Source organism: Sturnus vulgaris, chromosome 8 (genome assembly GCF_052056855.1).
Source record: "Sturnus vulgaris isolate bStuVul1 chromosome 8, bStuVul1.hap1, whole genome shotgun sequence".
NCBI lineage: Eukaryota > Metazoa > Chordata > Aves > Passeriformes > Sturnidae > Sturnus > Sturnus vulgaris.
Window position 1 is genome coordinate 13,320,508 of NC_142250.1, and position 12,951 is coordinate 13,333,458.

Here is a 12,951-nt window from a genome sequence, read left to right on the forward strand (position 1 = left end):
GGCACTAAGTGAAAGTGAAGATGAAATGCACCTTAGCACTGGTGATCCAGCTTATTTGTGGAGCTGTAGCTATCAAACAATGGGCATGTGAATTATTATTAAGTATAAACAAGAAATTTAGTTACTGGTTACTTGGTTTTCAGTGGAATCTGTGCTTGGGGTAATATTTTAATTTTCCTCTGTTGAGCAAACAGTGAAGCTGTAGATCTGAAGACAGACAGCTCATCTGTTTGTGTTTCCTTTTCCTTTTTTCACCTTTTCCCTATTTATGTTAATCTTTCAGACACAGACAGCATAGTTTCGTGGTACATGATGTAAAATTGACCTTTACCTCATTAATCAGATAAATGATTCAAATGTATATATTTACATACTTATATTTCAGGATCAGAATCGAGTCATTACAGGCAAAAACCCATAAGTAATCCCAGCTGCTTTAGGGCCCAGAAGCAGACAGTCATATGACAATGAGTGGAGCAGATAATTACAACAGAAAAGGGATGAGTTGGCTGCTTATAAACCATGTGGCAATAAATTAAGTCATTATGTTGGAGACAAAAGTGCTGTCATCTTAAAGAAAAACAATGAGTTTTGAATCACTGGGTTTTTGTTTTTTAAAAAATGTATTTGTTTCTGGCAAAGAAATTATCTCTATCAAATTAAATTGTAATGTTTTTAAGTCTTTCCAGAAAAATCATTATCAACTGATGCTCAGATAAAATATCTGGAGTACTTTGCAGTGTAATTTTTCTACCGGTGCTAACCCCCCTTTTTTTTTCTCTCAATTTTATTAATCTATTCTAGTGACTTTCCAAACCAACCAACAACAACAACAACAAAAGCCACTTATATTTTATTTCATGAGGAAATCAAGCCTGTAAACTGATAGAAACTGTTTCATTTGTGGGTCAGAAATCCTCATAGTGAGTGCCATACAGTGTGGAAGAATGAGGCTGGAAAGTTTTAATTATTGTCTGTCATGGTATTAAGCTGGAGATTGGGTGGCTGGGGTGTTTGTCAAAAACTCGCAGAGAAGAAGTTTTGTTCTATTCCCACCACCTGAATTCTTATTTATATATGAGACAGGGAGTTGATTCAATAATATGACACAGTTGAAAACTAAAGTAAATTTAATCATGTTATTTCCCGGAGGACATTTGCAATTCATGTAAATAGTTCCTGTGTGTTTGCATTAAATTCTTGTTGGTGCCTGGCCTGGCCTGCCTGAGCATTGGACCATTCCTTGTGCTCCTGCTCTGGGGTAGGCTTTGTTCTGGCACTAGGGGGTTGGGGAGAGAGGAAAATTCATACAGAAGGAAAGAATTTAAGAACATTTTAAACCATTAAGTTTTCAGATCAAACAACAGAAGCAGGGGAGGCTTATTTATTGAAACAATCTCTGAAATTTAATTTTTTTTTTAGGTTTTGCAATACAACCAGACAACTATTGCCTCCCCAGAGTATCCTGCATACTTTTGATAAGTCCACCTGTCAGTCAGCTGAAGGCTTTGGTAATATTTACAGTGTAACTATAGAGAGGGAAGCTTTCCTGATATTAATTAAGGGAATACTTTATCCTTGCTTCTCTTTCAGTCCATTCTAACACAAGAGGAGAACTCAGTCTGGGACCGGAGCCAACAACAGTAATTAAACAACTCAGCCAAAAAATGGAAAAGCAGCGAGAGCCGCAGCTCCCGACGACAAAGTCACACAGGCTCTCTTTTCACAGGAGCTTAGTAGCAGCAGACTGGTAGAGCCACTGCTTGTGGTGGACCACAGGTAGTGAGAGTGACCCTGAGCGGTGTCATAGATCCAGAGATGTCCTGGTCCCTGCTGCCAGGCCCCGGGGGCTCACACCGAGCCGTGCAGAGAGATCTGCGGCGCTCGCTTCATCCTCCAGAGCGCCACGGCAGCGGGGGGCAGCAGCATCAGCAAACTCATCACCAGCACTGCTGCAAAAATGACCAGCAGGATTTCCCATGGGGCCAGGATGGTATCCACCATCATTGCCTCCGACTCAAGAGTCTGAAGCTGTAAACACAAAAATTATGCTGCATTATTTACTTGCAAATAGGAATCATGTCTGAACAGATGTGTTTGTTTTAACCAGCACAAGGGTGTCAGCCTCTTTGGCCTATTCCTTTCTCAGCCTGAAGAATAAACACATTTCCTGGACTGTAGACCCCAGAAGAGCTCTCTCTCTCTCTCTCTCTCTCTGTGCCCTCAGGAGCCTCCATAGAGCATCAGCCTTTCCCCCTTGGCTCAGCTGCAGTTGCTGATGCTGGTGTAAGACACCCTCTCCACCCTAAAGCACTGTCCCTGACCCTTGGGTAAGCCTTTCTCTTTAAAATTTTGATTTTTAAGGCCCTTCTCTCCTACTTAGAGCACCATTACACAAAATTATTACTACACTGACATGTATCAAAGCTAAGGCTGAAAGTAAAAGAATATGATGGAAAGGAGAACTGGAAATTGAATTGCAGTCAGAATACATATTTTATCTTTTTCCATGTATAATGCTTTAGTAAGAGCAGGGTGCTTGGGAAGGAGTTAAATAATGTTGGTTTTGTCAAGTGTTAACAGGTGTGTCCTAGGGAATGCAGCGTTCAATGCAATTCCTTCCACAGGACCCACACACCTGAAAGCTGTTCAGTGGGTGAATAGAAGGAGGTGCCAGGGGCTAAAAAGTTTTTTTTTCCCCTCCACAACTCCTTGTACCAGTAGTGGGAAGTTACTGGAGGGGCTGCAATACTGCATATGCTGTGGGAACTGGGGCTACAACTCACCAGAAGAGGTCTCAGGTTTGTCTGAGTACATGCTTTTCTGGGTTTTTGTTCCTAAATCCTCACCTTTATGTGAAGGTGAAGATGGAAACAGGGTTGATAGAATATGCATGTCTAAGGAGAGTAGAAAGTTTGAATAATTTCCAGCAATTAATTGTGTATATGACTGTTAAAATTGCCATTAGCTCAATCTTTTTCTTTTTTTGCTGTGGTTTGTGAGGAGAGTCACTATATATCTGGTAACAAATCTTGGAGGATTTAGGCCATGATATCCTTAATGAAGCCCAGCTATCCATTAGCAGACTGCTAATGGAGTTCTCCTTGGCTGCTGTGTCACGTTCTAGTCAGATTAATCTCAGATCTTACAAGCATAGAAGAAGAACAGAGGATGCAGCTGGAGCTCCCCTAGCTCAGGACCTGGAGCCCTCTCTCAGCTGCTCTTCTTCCAGTGAATCCCACATAGCTGTGGCAGGAGGGTGACTGGAGCTGGAATGCTGCCCACCAGGCTCATTCCCTGAAGTGGGCTGTGCTCTGTGTCTGTTTTCACCCAAGCTACAGAACAGCTGCTTGATTTCGTGTGTGTTTATCTGCTCTGATATCTGTATTTATCTGTAGTTCTGATGTGGGCTGTGCTGCACAGCCTGTCAGCCTGGGTGACACTGACCTTTCCTGTATTATTGGTATTATTCTTTGGTATTATTCTTCTCTTCCCACTGACTGCTGGGTGAAGGCTGTTTTTAACCTGGAGAGGCTGTGGGATTTTTTTTTTATTTTGCTCAGGGAGCTTCCTTGTGCTGCTTCACTGCTGCTACACAGGGAATGTCACAGGTTGTTGAGTGTGAATGGGGTGTCCTAAGGAATGCAGTGTTCAATGCAATTCCTTCCACAAGACCCACACATCTGAAAGGCATCAGGCTGCAGGTCCTCTTCCAGAACCCACACACCTGAAAGCTGTATTATCCTCCTGTCTGCTAATTTGAATGTCTTTGGCAGTTAATTCTTTTAAATGTCTGTTTCTGACTTGCTTTGTGGTTCTCTTTTCCTGCCTTTTTCTCTGCCAGGTATCTTCATTTAAGCTCTTGTTACTTTTGCTTTGTTTTCTTTTGTTACAAATCTTGCTGTCAAGTCATTTCCTTCATTTTTTCCCCTCTCAGTTTGTTGCAATTCCCTTTTTTGAAAAATCAGTCATGGTTTCCATGGGAAATCCCTGTCCCTGTTCTCTGCTTTATTGATTCCTTACCAGTGTCTAGATCTGGGGGGAAAAAAAATCCAGAGAGAGCATGAACTGCTCTGCCAGCAGCCAGATCTGCTGGGGGTGAGAGCAGTGCCCTTTCCTTAAATCCTGGCTGTTTGGGAAGGTCACGTTAGTGAGTTTTTCACAAAACAAAATTCCAGGAAGTTTCAGGTGGACTGTATACCAATCTGTGTAAGAAATAGAGATCCCAAGAGGCAGTGGATGCTGAGGGTGAATGAAGACTCTGCTCTTTTCCTGTGCTGTGAAAGCAAATGCTGTGGTTTGAGGTGGGGAAGGTGAGGTGTTTGAGCACACACCCCTCTCCTCCATCCCTTGGTGGAGATGACATAACACATGGATAATGCTTGGATAAGGAGTTGCTGTCCTGCCAGTTGTACCCTGGCAGTGAAACAAGGGCTGGACAAAACAGCCCTGCCTGGGTCTGTGGGGGAAGCACTGCTGGGTTTCCATCTGCCTTGGATGACACTGCAGAAGAGTTGGGAAGTGATGGGAAGGTCTGTAATAGTGTTGAGGCAGCTCTGAGGATTCAAGGATGTGTGATTCAAGGCTGTAAGAGCAGCAGTTCATTTGCCAAGCAGTTCATTTCTCACCTTCTGGAACTGCTGGCTGCATTGCCTTTAGCTGGAAAACCTACTGCTGGCTAGGAAGAGATACTAAGTGTTACCTAAAGTCTCCAAAGTGTGTATTTATTCTGCATTACCTATTCTAAGCTTTTCCTGCACTTCTGTTCTCATGTCCTAAGGTTTTTCTTAGCTGGAGTGAGTACTGCACAGCCTCAGGGCACAACATGCAGTGTGCTTTGGTTTTTGGGAGGCTGAATGTACAATATTCTGCCCATGTGACATGGATGCTGTGTCATAAGTCAGTATTACTATACACATAATTTTCAGTAAGCTAATCAAAAGCAAGGTACGTTGGTGAGAGCAGAACTGATCCCGAAGGGAGCACAGGTGCCCTGCCCAGTGCAGCTGCCCAGCTGTGGTGCTGAGCAGCCAGCAGAGGCTGCAGGGGTGACTCTGTGCCCTTCTGAATGTTTCAGGCTACCTCAGCCAGCCTGTTCCCTTCAGCACAGCTAGTCAAGGTCTGGGAGTGCTCTATTAACAAGGTATTTCTCACAGGGACACGGTATTTGATTATGGGAGGGCATAAATGAATCAAAATAGTGGTCAACCAAAGCATAGCTCTGGAAATACAAAGTCTTTGGAGTAAATATACTGTCACTGGAGATTTGAGAGTTCTTTATCTCAACTAAAATCCTCACCAGTGAATGTGTAAGTATGTCAAATTTGGTCTCCAAACCACAAAATAATTTATATTGAAGTTCTAGATCTAAATTTAAGAAATGGGTAGATGACTAAAGGTGACTGCCAGGATTTGAGCTGAACACATTCAATGACATGCAATAAATGACTTCTTTAGAGAAGTATACTATAAAGAAGATAGTTGGGGAAGGGAGAAAAAAAGGAGACCTCCTAGAGGTGTGATTTGAACCTTCAATTTCCAGTGTTTCATTTAAGATTTGCCTGAAGGCTATACAAATTGAGGTGGTTTTTTTTTCTTCTATACTATAGTTGATGAAAGCCCATTCTGGATGCTAAAGATGGCTTAATCTTAGCACAGTGGCCAGAATATTTTCTTAGTGAAACCACAATTCTACCCTTTAACCTTCCAGAGAAAACAAGTATAAACTTAATATATAATTCTGGAAATGAAGCTGATATTCTTCACTAAGGTCATATATTTAACATAATCTAAAGTAGACCCTGTAAAAATGTGTCCTGGATTGTGGATTGCTTTGCTGCTCCCTTTATCTTTGCAAAGATTCACTTTTGAATTGCAATACCACAACTCTTGCAGAGGACAGCAAAAGCAGGAAATAAAATACTTTGGTGTTTTTAGCAGATGTACTGTGTGCTGGCTTACAGCCTGCTGCAATATAGAAAAGCCAGAAAATACTGTTTGATTACCACATATAGACAGACAGTGATTGACTCTGTGCTGCTGCTGCCTTGCAGTGGAGCAGATGTGCAGGATGCAGCTGAGACAGCTGCCCTGGGGCCTCTGTCCTGCAGGGAATCCACCCTCTGAAACTACTGAAGAGTGCTTTTCCTGCCTGCTGAGTTGAATATCATCTTTGCTAGCTGTAATGAACATAGGTTAAAAAGGAAATTATTTTTCTCTGCTCAGCTTGCTTCTTCCCCCTCCTCCCCCCCTCCAAATTACACTTTAATATCTTCATTTTAGAGAACTAACAGTAGGGAAAACCTTACAAAACCCCGATATATTTATCCCACTATCACATCTGGGAGGGGGGAATTGCATTTCCTCAATGTCCCATGAGGCCAAATGCTGAAGGCAGCAATACTGTTAGAAAAAAAAACAAACAAAAAACCACTTATTTGCAGTCTACAGAAATAGTGTGAAGGTTCAAGACAGCCCTCTGAACCTTAGAGTAACTTTAGTTATTGTAACTTGAGAAGTTCCCTTGAGCAAGATGCTTGTGGGAGGTGGTGGCCTCCCAGTCTGTAACTTGCTCACAGTTGTGGTTTCTTTGAAAATGTATTGAAAATGGCTAAAAGATGAACTGGTATCTGAATTAGCACCTATTTATATAATGTATTGACCTCCAAACTATAGAATTATTGGTTATCATATAATAATTTTTACCCTGTGCCTGGAAAGTCACAGACCTAGTACTACTGCTAAAGTCTGGGAACAGAAAAACAAGTTTTAAAACTTTGGGAACCCAGTACATTTGTAAATGCAGGCATCAAATGGCAGAATGAATTGAAGTCTGCAAGATCTGTTTCATATCAGTGAATGTTTATATTTTCTTTTGTTTGTAGCAAGATATTCTGATTAGTAGCTACAGCACTTAATATCAGTCAAAGACTTGTCTTTGTGAAATTAAGTGACAGTGCTCAGTTCTTGGTCAAGATGAATACAGCCAGATTGGATAAAAAAACCACAATCAAGAGTACAAAACAATATATTAAAATAGTATATTTTTGTTAAAAATACAAAACAATACATCTGAAATATTAAAGACTGATTATTAGTGATATCTTTATACAATTTTTGATATTTTATTAGGTCAGGAATTCCATTAGATTATGCTATTAATTATATCAGATCAAACCACATGGACTCTATTGAATTTCCAGTATGTTCTGCAAAGAGGGCTTATAGTTGTTTGTGGAGAGGGGTTTTATTTTCCACCCCTGAGAGCTGCTCAGTCAGACACAAAGATGGGCTCCCAGCTGCTTTAGCACCACGGGAGCTGTGAAACACTTCCAGCTTTGCAGAGGTGTGACCACTCTCCTCCCAGGCACTCACTCATTTTAAAGGAAGAACAGGCTGAGAGGGGCAAACCAACAACAACAATGAACTTGTTCTGCTTCATTTTCCACTCAGTCAGTGATACAAATATTTGCCCTTCAAGTGGGGAGAACAAGTGCTGCTGTGTACTTGTTCTCTGACTTGACTGGCAGCTTCCTGTTAGCACTCCAAGATAATTACCCACAATGGTTTTCTGGAGGGGTCAGGTGTCTGCAGCGTCCTCAGTGTGCCTTGTAACCCTGGGCAGCTGCAGGAAGGTGAATTCATTCCTCTGCCACTTCCCTGTGTGCTGCAAACAGAGGTAGCAAATGGCAGGAACTGGAAAAATTCTCAGACCTGGATGTCTGGCATAGTGATGGACTTGAAAAGAGGGTGATGATCGAGAGATAACTACACTGCAAGTTAAAATCATCACTTGAATCCCCTGTAATAACCAAAAATCAAATTAATGACTTTAGTATCTTAGAGAAAAGGTTGCATTTCAACTGTGTAGAACCTTAGAAAGGTCTAATAATGCCGCTTTGGTCTCTAGCGGGCCAAACCTTTCAAACCAAGAGTGTATGAAAACACTCAGGATCACAAAAATATTAACAGAAAGGTCACTGAATTTAAGTATTTCCTTCTACAAGTAAAGAGTAGCTAAAGTATTAATTAAAATATTTCAGCATTCATTTTTAAAAGGATTTCAGTATTTATAAGGCATAAAACAGTTTTGTCTGATTATTTTTAAGCCAAATCCGTATGCATTTATCTTTCAGTGAGTGAAGTTACTGCAGGATACAAATCTAGCTAAAAAGATCTTAATGTGAAATTTGGGTACAGAAATTGTCTGAAACTCGGGGGAAGATTTTTTAAACAAAAATATGAAGACAGACTATTTAAAAGCCAAAACTAGCATAGCAAACTGTTGTGATAATGCTGATCAAGCCCTTAGTTTCACCTCACTTCCAAAAGTAATTGTAGCCAGGTGACTACAGTGAAAGTTAAAAACACAAGAAGAGTTTCTCAGCTGTTATTTAAATCGCACTTTTCTGGACATATAAATTCAGGTTTTTGTATTTTGTCTAAAAGGTTGGTTTTGTGCTTTCATAGATAACGCATTGTGGCATGTGTCTGTTAGGTTCCTGATTCTTGAATGTGTAGCAGTGAGGAGACACCTACACCTGAGTCACAGACATTTCCTGTTCTGGAATATTTGGATTTTCAACACTCTTGAATAAACTCATACAAGCTGGAGGTGTGCTAACTGTAAAGGAGAAGAAAAGGAGATTGCCTTATGCAGTCCACTTACAGACATAATCCTAACCATTTAGCTAACTATTTTGCACTTAAAATTAATTATATGAATAGGAGCTTTATATTCCTCAAACCTTCCCTGCTGAGAATCCGTTGCGCAAATTAAAAATAATTTTGTTATCCCCCTTATTTTTCTAGAAAGGCATCAAAGGAGCTGAATTTGTGTTGAATATTTTTGTTTTTCTCAACCTGGCTAGCTGGAAGCAGATATTTCTGTCTGCTCTTACCTGCTCAGTGCCCTCGGGGTGTCCTGCAGGTGCTGTCCCCGGCCTGGGCTGGTGTTTTTTGGGTGCCCATCCTGTGCTGCTGGAGCTGCTGTGTCACCTGTGGGAGGGCAGGGCAGGGTCCCCCAGCCCAGCCAGGCTCAGGTGAGCACAGAAGGACTCAGCACTTGTTTGTGCAGTGGTACAAACCTCTATCACCTCCCACCTGGTGCTCTTAAAGTGGCACAAGCCTTTAAGGAAGCAAGGGAATCAGCAAAGCAATCACTGGCTCTTCACATGTGCACAGCCTGCTTTGGGACACAGCCACCTGCAGTGAAAAATGAAATCCCATTTTTTACCAGAAAACCACTTGGACTTTCCCTGTAAATCATCTTGTTTACTCAGGAGAGAGTAATCTGATTGGGTAACTCATTCTGACTATTATGAACAGCACATGCAGCCGTCAGAGTGTGAGGGCTGCTGCCCCTAAATTTATTACAGATCCAAGGTGCTCATACAGCCAACTCTCTTCCACCTAGGTATATTCAACAACCCACTTGCTACTTAACAGCTTAGCTTTATTTAAATATTTGACAAATCACAGCTGTGCCCAGGCTGCTGCAGTATCAGTTGTAAAAAGTGCATGTAAAAACCCCTTGAGAGGCTCTGCTAAGCCAGCTCTGGCTCCTCTCCATGCTGCTGGGGGTGGCACTACACAGTCCCTGAGAAGTGGCCCTGCTGCCTGAGCACGCTGCTGCATCTGGCTCTTGCCTCTCGACAAGAGATGATGTGAAGGCCAAACTGCAGCCTGCCTTAAAAACGGAACCATGAGCTCTGTGGAACTCTCTGTGCTGGAATGGACACATCCAAAGGGCTCTGCAGAGCTTCGGATTCCAAGGATGCCCCTTTAGATCTCAAAGCCACACAGCCATTAATAGGTTTTCCAGTTTCTTACAAAGCAGAAAAAAATATTAGCTAGGGTATTTTCACAGAAAATATCAGCTGTTAAGAACAGTTTTTCACATGATGGGTATTTTTATAAAATTCTAAACAATTTCCTGAACAATTCTTGATGGGGGGGGTGGGGGGAATAATTGTTTTCCACTGTACAAGGGAGAGAATCAGTAACACTTTTCCCTGCAGAACTTGGCAAGTGACTTCCACCCCTCTTGATATTTTACACTAAAAATTTCATCTTGCTAAAATCAAATTCCTCACTAAGTTGCTTTCCAAGAAACCTGTTTACCCTGTTCTCTTACTAACTCTTCAGATTAATACAATTTTAACTTCACTTAATCCTAGTGCTGTTGTTATTAGTCCTACAACTGAAAGGGGGAAAGTACATGCTATTGACTGAAAATTGAACGTCACAGAGTTTGGCTTGCCAGCATGCTGGGTGGTCCAGAATATCCACACGGAAATACACGTCAAATAGTGGCAGTTTTAAAAAGCACAACTAGAATTTAAAGTTAGGATAGGGTGGATCAAGCTTTTGACGTAAATGCTTGCTAGCCTTGGGAAATCCCGTCTTTCTACAAATCAGAGGATACTGTATAGCCTTCTAATTCAGATTTAGGAAATTAATTCAGTGTCTAAAGGCTGAATCAATCTGCCTTTCAGGCCAAGAACTGCCTGCTGCCAGCAGGGCTGTTGAAGCTGGCAGCTTCAGGCAGGGTGACAAACATTTGCTTTGGGGTTTTGTGTCCTCATCCCAGTACCATGAGTAGCCAGAGTGTCTCACCAGGGCATCTGCAGCTGTGGAGGAACAGACAAAGTCCTTTGCTCTCTTCCCTGGGGGCCCACAGGGGAAAAGCCCAAAGGTGTGGCAGTGGTGGAGCATTTCTGCTGTGGCACTTATACATTAGACTAACACTGAAGGTAGCTGCTTTCTTTCATACACCTGAAATTAGCTTTAATTTTAAGATAACTCTGTGACCCCCTGGAGATTAGCAGGATAAAATAAAAAATTTACTATGGCTTTAAATGTTTGGTGGTAGTGGACTGTGTTCAACTTCATTCTCAGGCAGTTTACTGTAAATGTCTTAAACTTTATTGGAATATGATGAGTGGAAAATTACCAAACTAGATGATGCTTGTGATCCTGTTTCCTTGTGCTCGTGGCAGAGTAAATTTCACAACAGGACTCCCACCAGGCTGAGGACTGGGCAGGTGAGCTGATGGGTGCAGGCAGATAGTGGTGAGCTGCAAAATGTTTGTGAAGTAAGAAGCAAGCTAGAAAGTGAAACAGTGCCATATGGACTCCTGGGTCCTCATTTCCCCTCTATGTACCTGTTTCACCTGGGTTTACAGAGCAGTCTCTCTGGACCTTACATGATATGAGACTCAGTAGTTTATATTTTGGCTGTGCTGTCCTGAAATAAGGCATTTTTTAACAGCTTGTAGATCTCCTTAAATGCCAAACAGATGCATGGATAAACAGGACTTTGTTCACAAAAGTTTTATTTTTGCATATGTTGAGACAACTTTATAGCTCTTGGAAATAGGGTCCTATTTAGTATGCATTGTGATGAAGGATTTGAATACTGCTGGAGTGAATAATTGAGAGTACCTGTGGAGGTGGACCACCTGCAGGCACCAGGCTGCTCAAGCAGAAAGGTGTCTGGGTTTGACACCAACCTTGTTGCATTAATTTTCCCAATACCTAAAAGACAAGCAGCTTAGTTTGCAGAAAATAACAACAAGAATGAGTCACAGGCAGTGACATCAAGCAGAGGGCTGAAAGAAGGCCAGGAAGACCCATTCCTTGTCACAGAGCAGGTGCTGAGACCATGTGCCCGAAATAATGCTGTAATTGAATTGAAGCCAGCACAGGAATGTTGTGCATGGCAAGTTGCTGCTCTGGAATTACAGTGATTTGCACAGCCACAAGGTTCCAAGCAGGCTCTTTGCTGGCCCCCAGGTTCACAGGAGCTGTGAGCACACCTTGCCTCCCCTGTTACCTTCCACACTGTGGCTGTTCTGCCTCCCTGACACACAGAGGGTGAGGGGAGCTGATCTGCCTCTGGAGCTGGACCTGTCCTTGCTCAGGCTTCCGTGACCAAGCTGGGTTTAACACAGTGTGAATGAGTGTGAATAGTCAGGCTTTTGGCTTTATGGAGGCATCCTCAGATGCTCAGCCAGCCTTTGCACCATGGAGCTGATGCAGAGCCTTCATTGCCTAGGCTGTGTTGAAGTCAATTGCCCTGGAGAAAGGAAAAATCCAAATCGGACATATGAGTGTGCAGATGTACTGCACAACTGTGAGTCTAAACTTGGGCAATTCTCACCTTCAGTAGGTGAACAGACAAGCAAGAAAGCTGAGAGAAGTTTCTCTTAATCCTTTATCTTAAACTGGACAGTGGAGACTGAGCAGCAATGAGCACTGAGTCACTTGGCCTTGGCCCTGTGAGAATCCCAATGGGGGTCTGACAAGCACATCTGTGGTGCCCAAAATTAGCTGTATCTGAATCCCATGACAATATAGCCTAAAAATTTGGCCTTGTCATGGCTCTGCTGATATTCCCTACACCACATAGGCCCAGTAATTCTCCTGTTGGCTCCTGTGTGTTTTTTCCACACACATCCCATGTGACACGGGACCTTGGTCTTCTTGTGCTCCTACATTTTTGAGTCAGGAAAGGGATTAGAAATAAACATGTGGCTTGTGGTCACCACTGTGGAGGTGCACGAAGGTTAAAGACCTGCTGACTCTGAAGTTTTCCAGTGGGAAATGTAAGGGGGATGCTCTGTGCCACCCCAGCAGCACTGCTCCCGTCTCCTTTCAGGGCACCTATTGGGGGTCAGGGTGGCCAAAGCAACAGGGGCTGAGCAACAGCAGAGTGTCTGTATGGGGAGTTTTGGTGAGGAAAACTTATAGAAAGGGATCAAAATACACACAAAGTAGATGTTCATGGGTAAGGGAGTCCTGGAAGGCCTTGTGGCTGCAAGTCTCTTTAGATATGCAGCCAAGAACTCTAATTTTTGGTCTTGTAATAAATCAGCAGGCTAACAGCAGTAGGAACCCATAGGCAGTAGTATTAAAACACTCAGTGGGCAATGATTAACAGACAAAATG

General features: G+C 42.5%; 1 long non-coding RNA gene across 1 annotated transcript; it reads right to left on the reverse strand.

Annotated features, from left to right (window-relative positions):
- Positions 1-837: 837 nt before the first annotated feature.
- On the reverse strand, positions 838-8,894 carry LOC148222995 (uncharacterized). Its single transcript, XR_015805117.1, has 2 exons — positions 7,558-8,894; positions 838-6,179 (listed from the first exon to the last, which is right to left on the reverse strand). It is a non-coding gene; the product is annotated as an uncharacterized LOC148222995 (long non-coding RNA).
- Between the last annotated feature and the right edge of the window lie 4,057 nt (positions 8,895-12,951).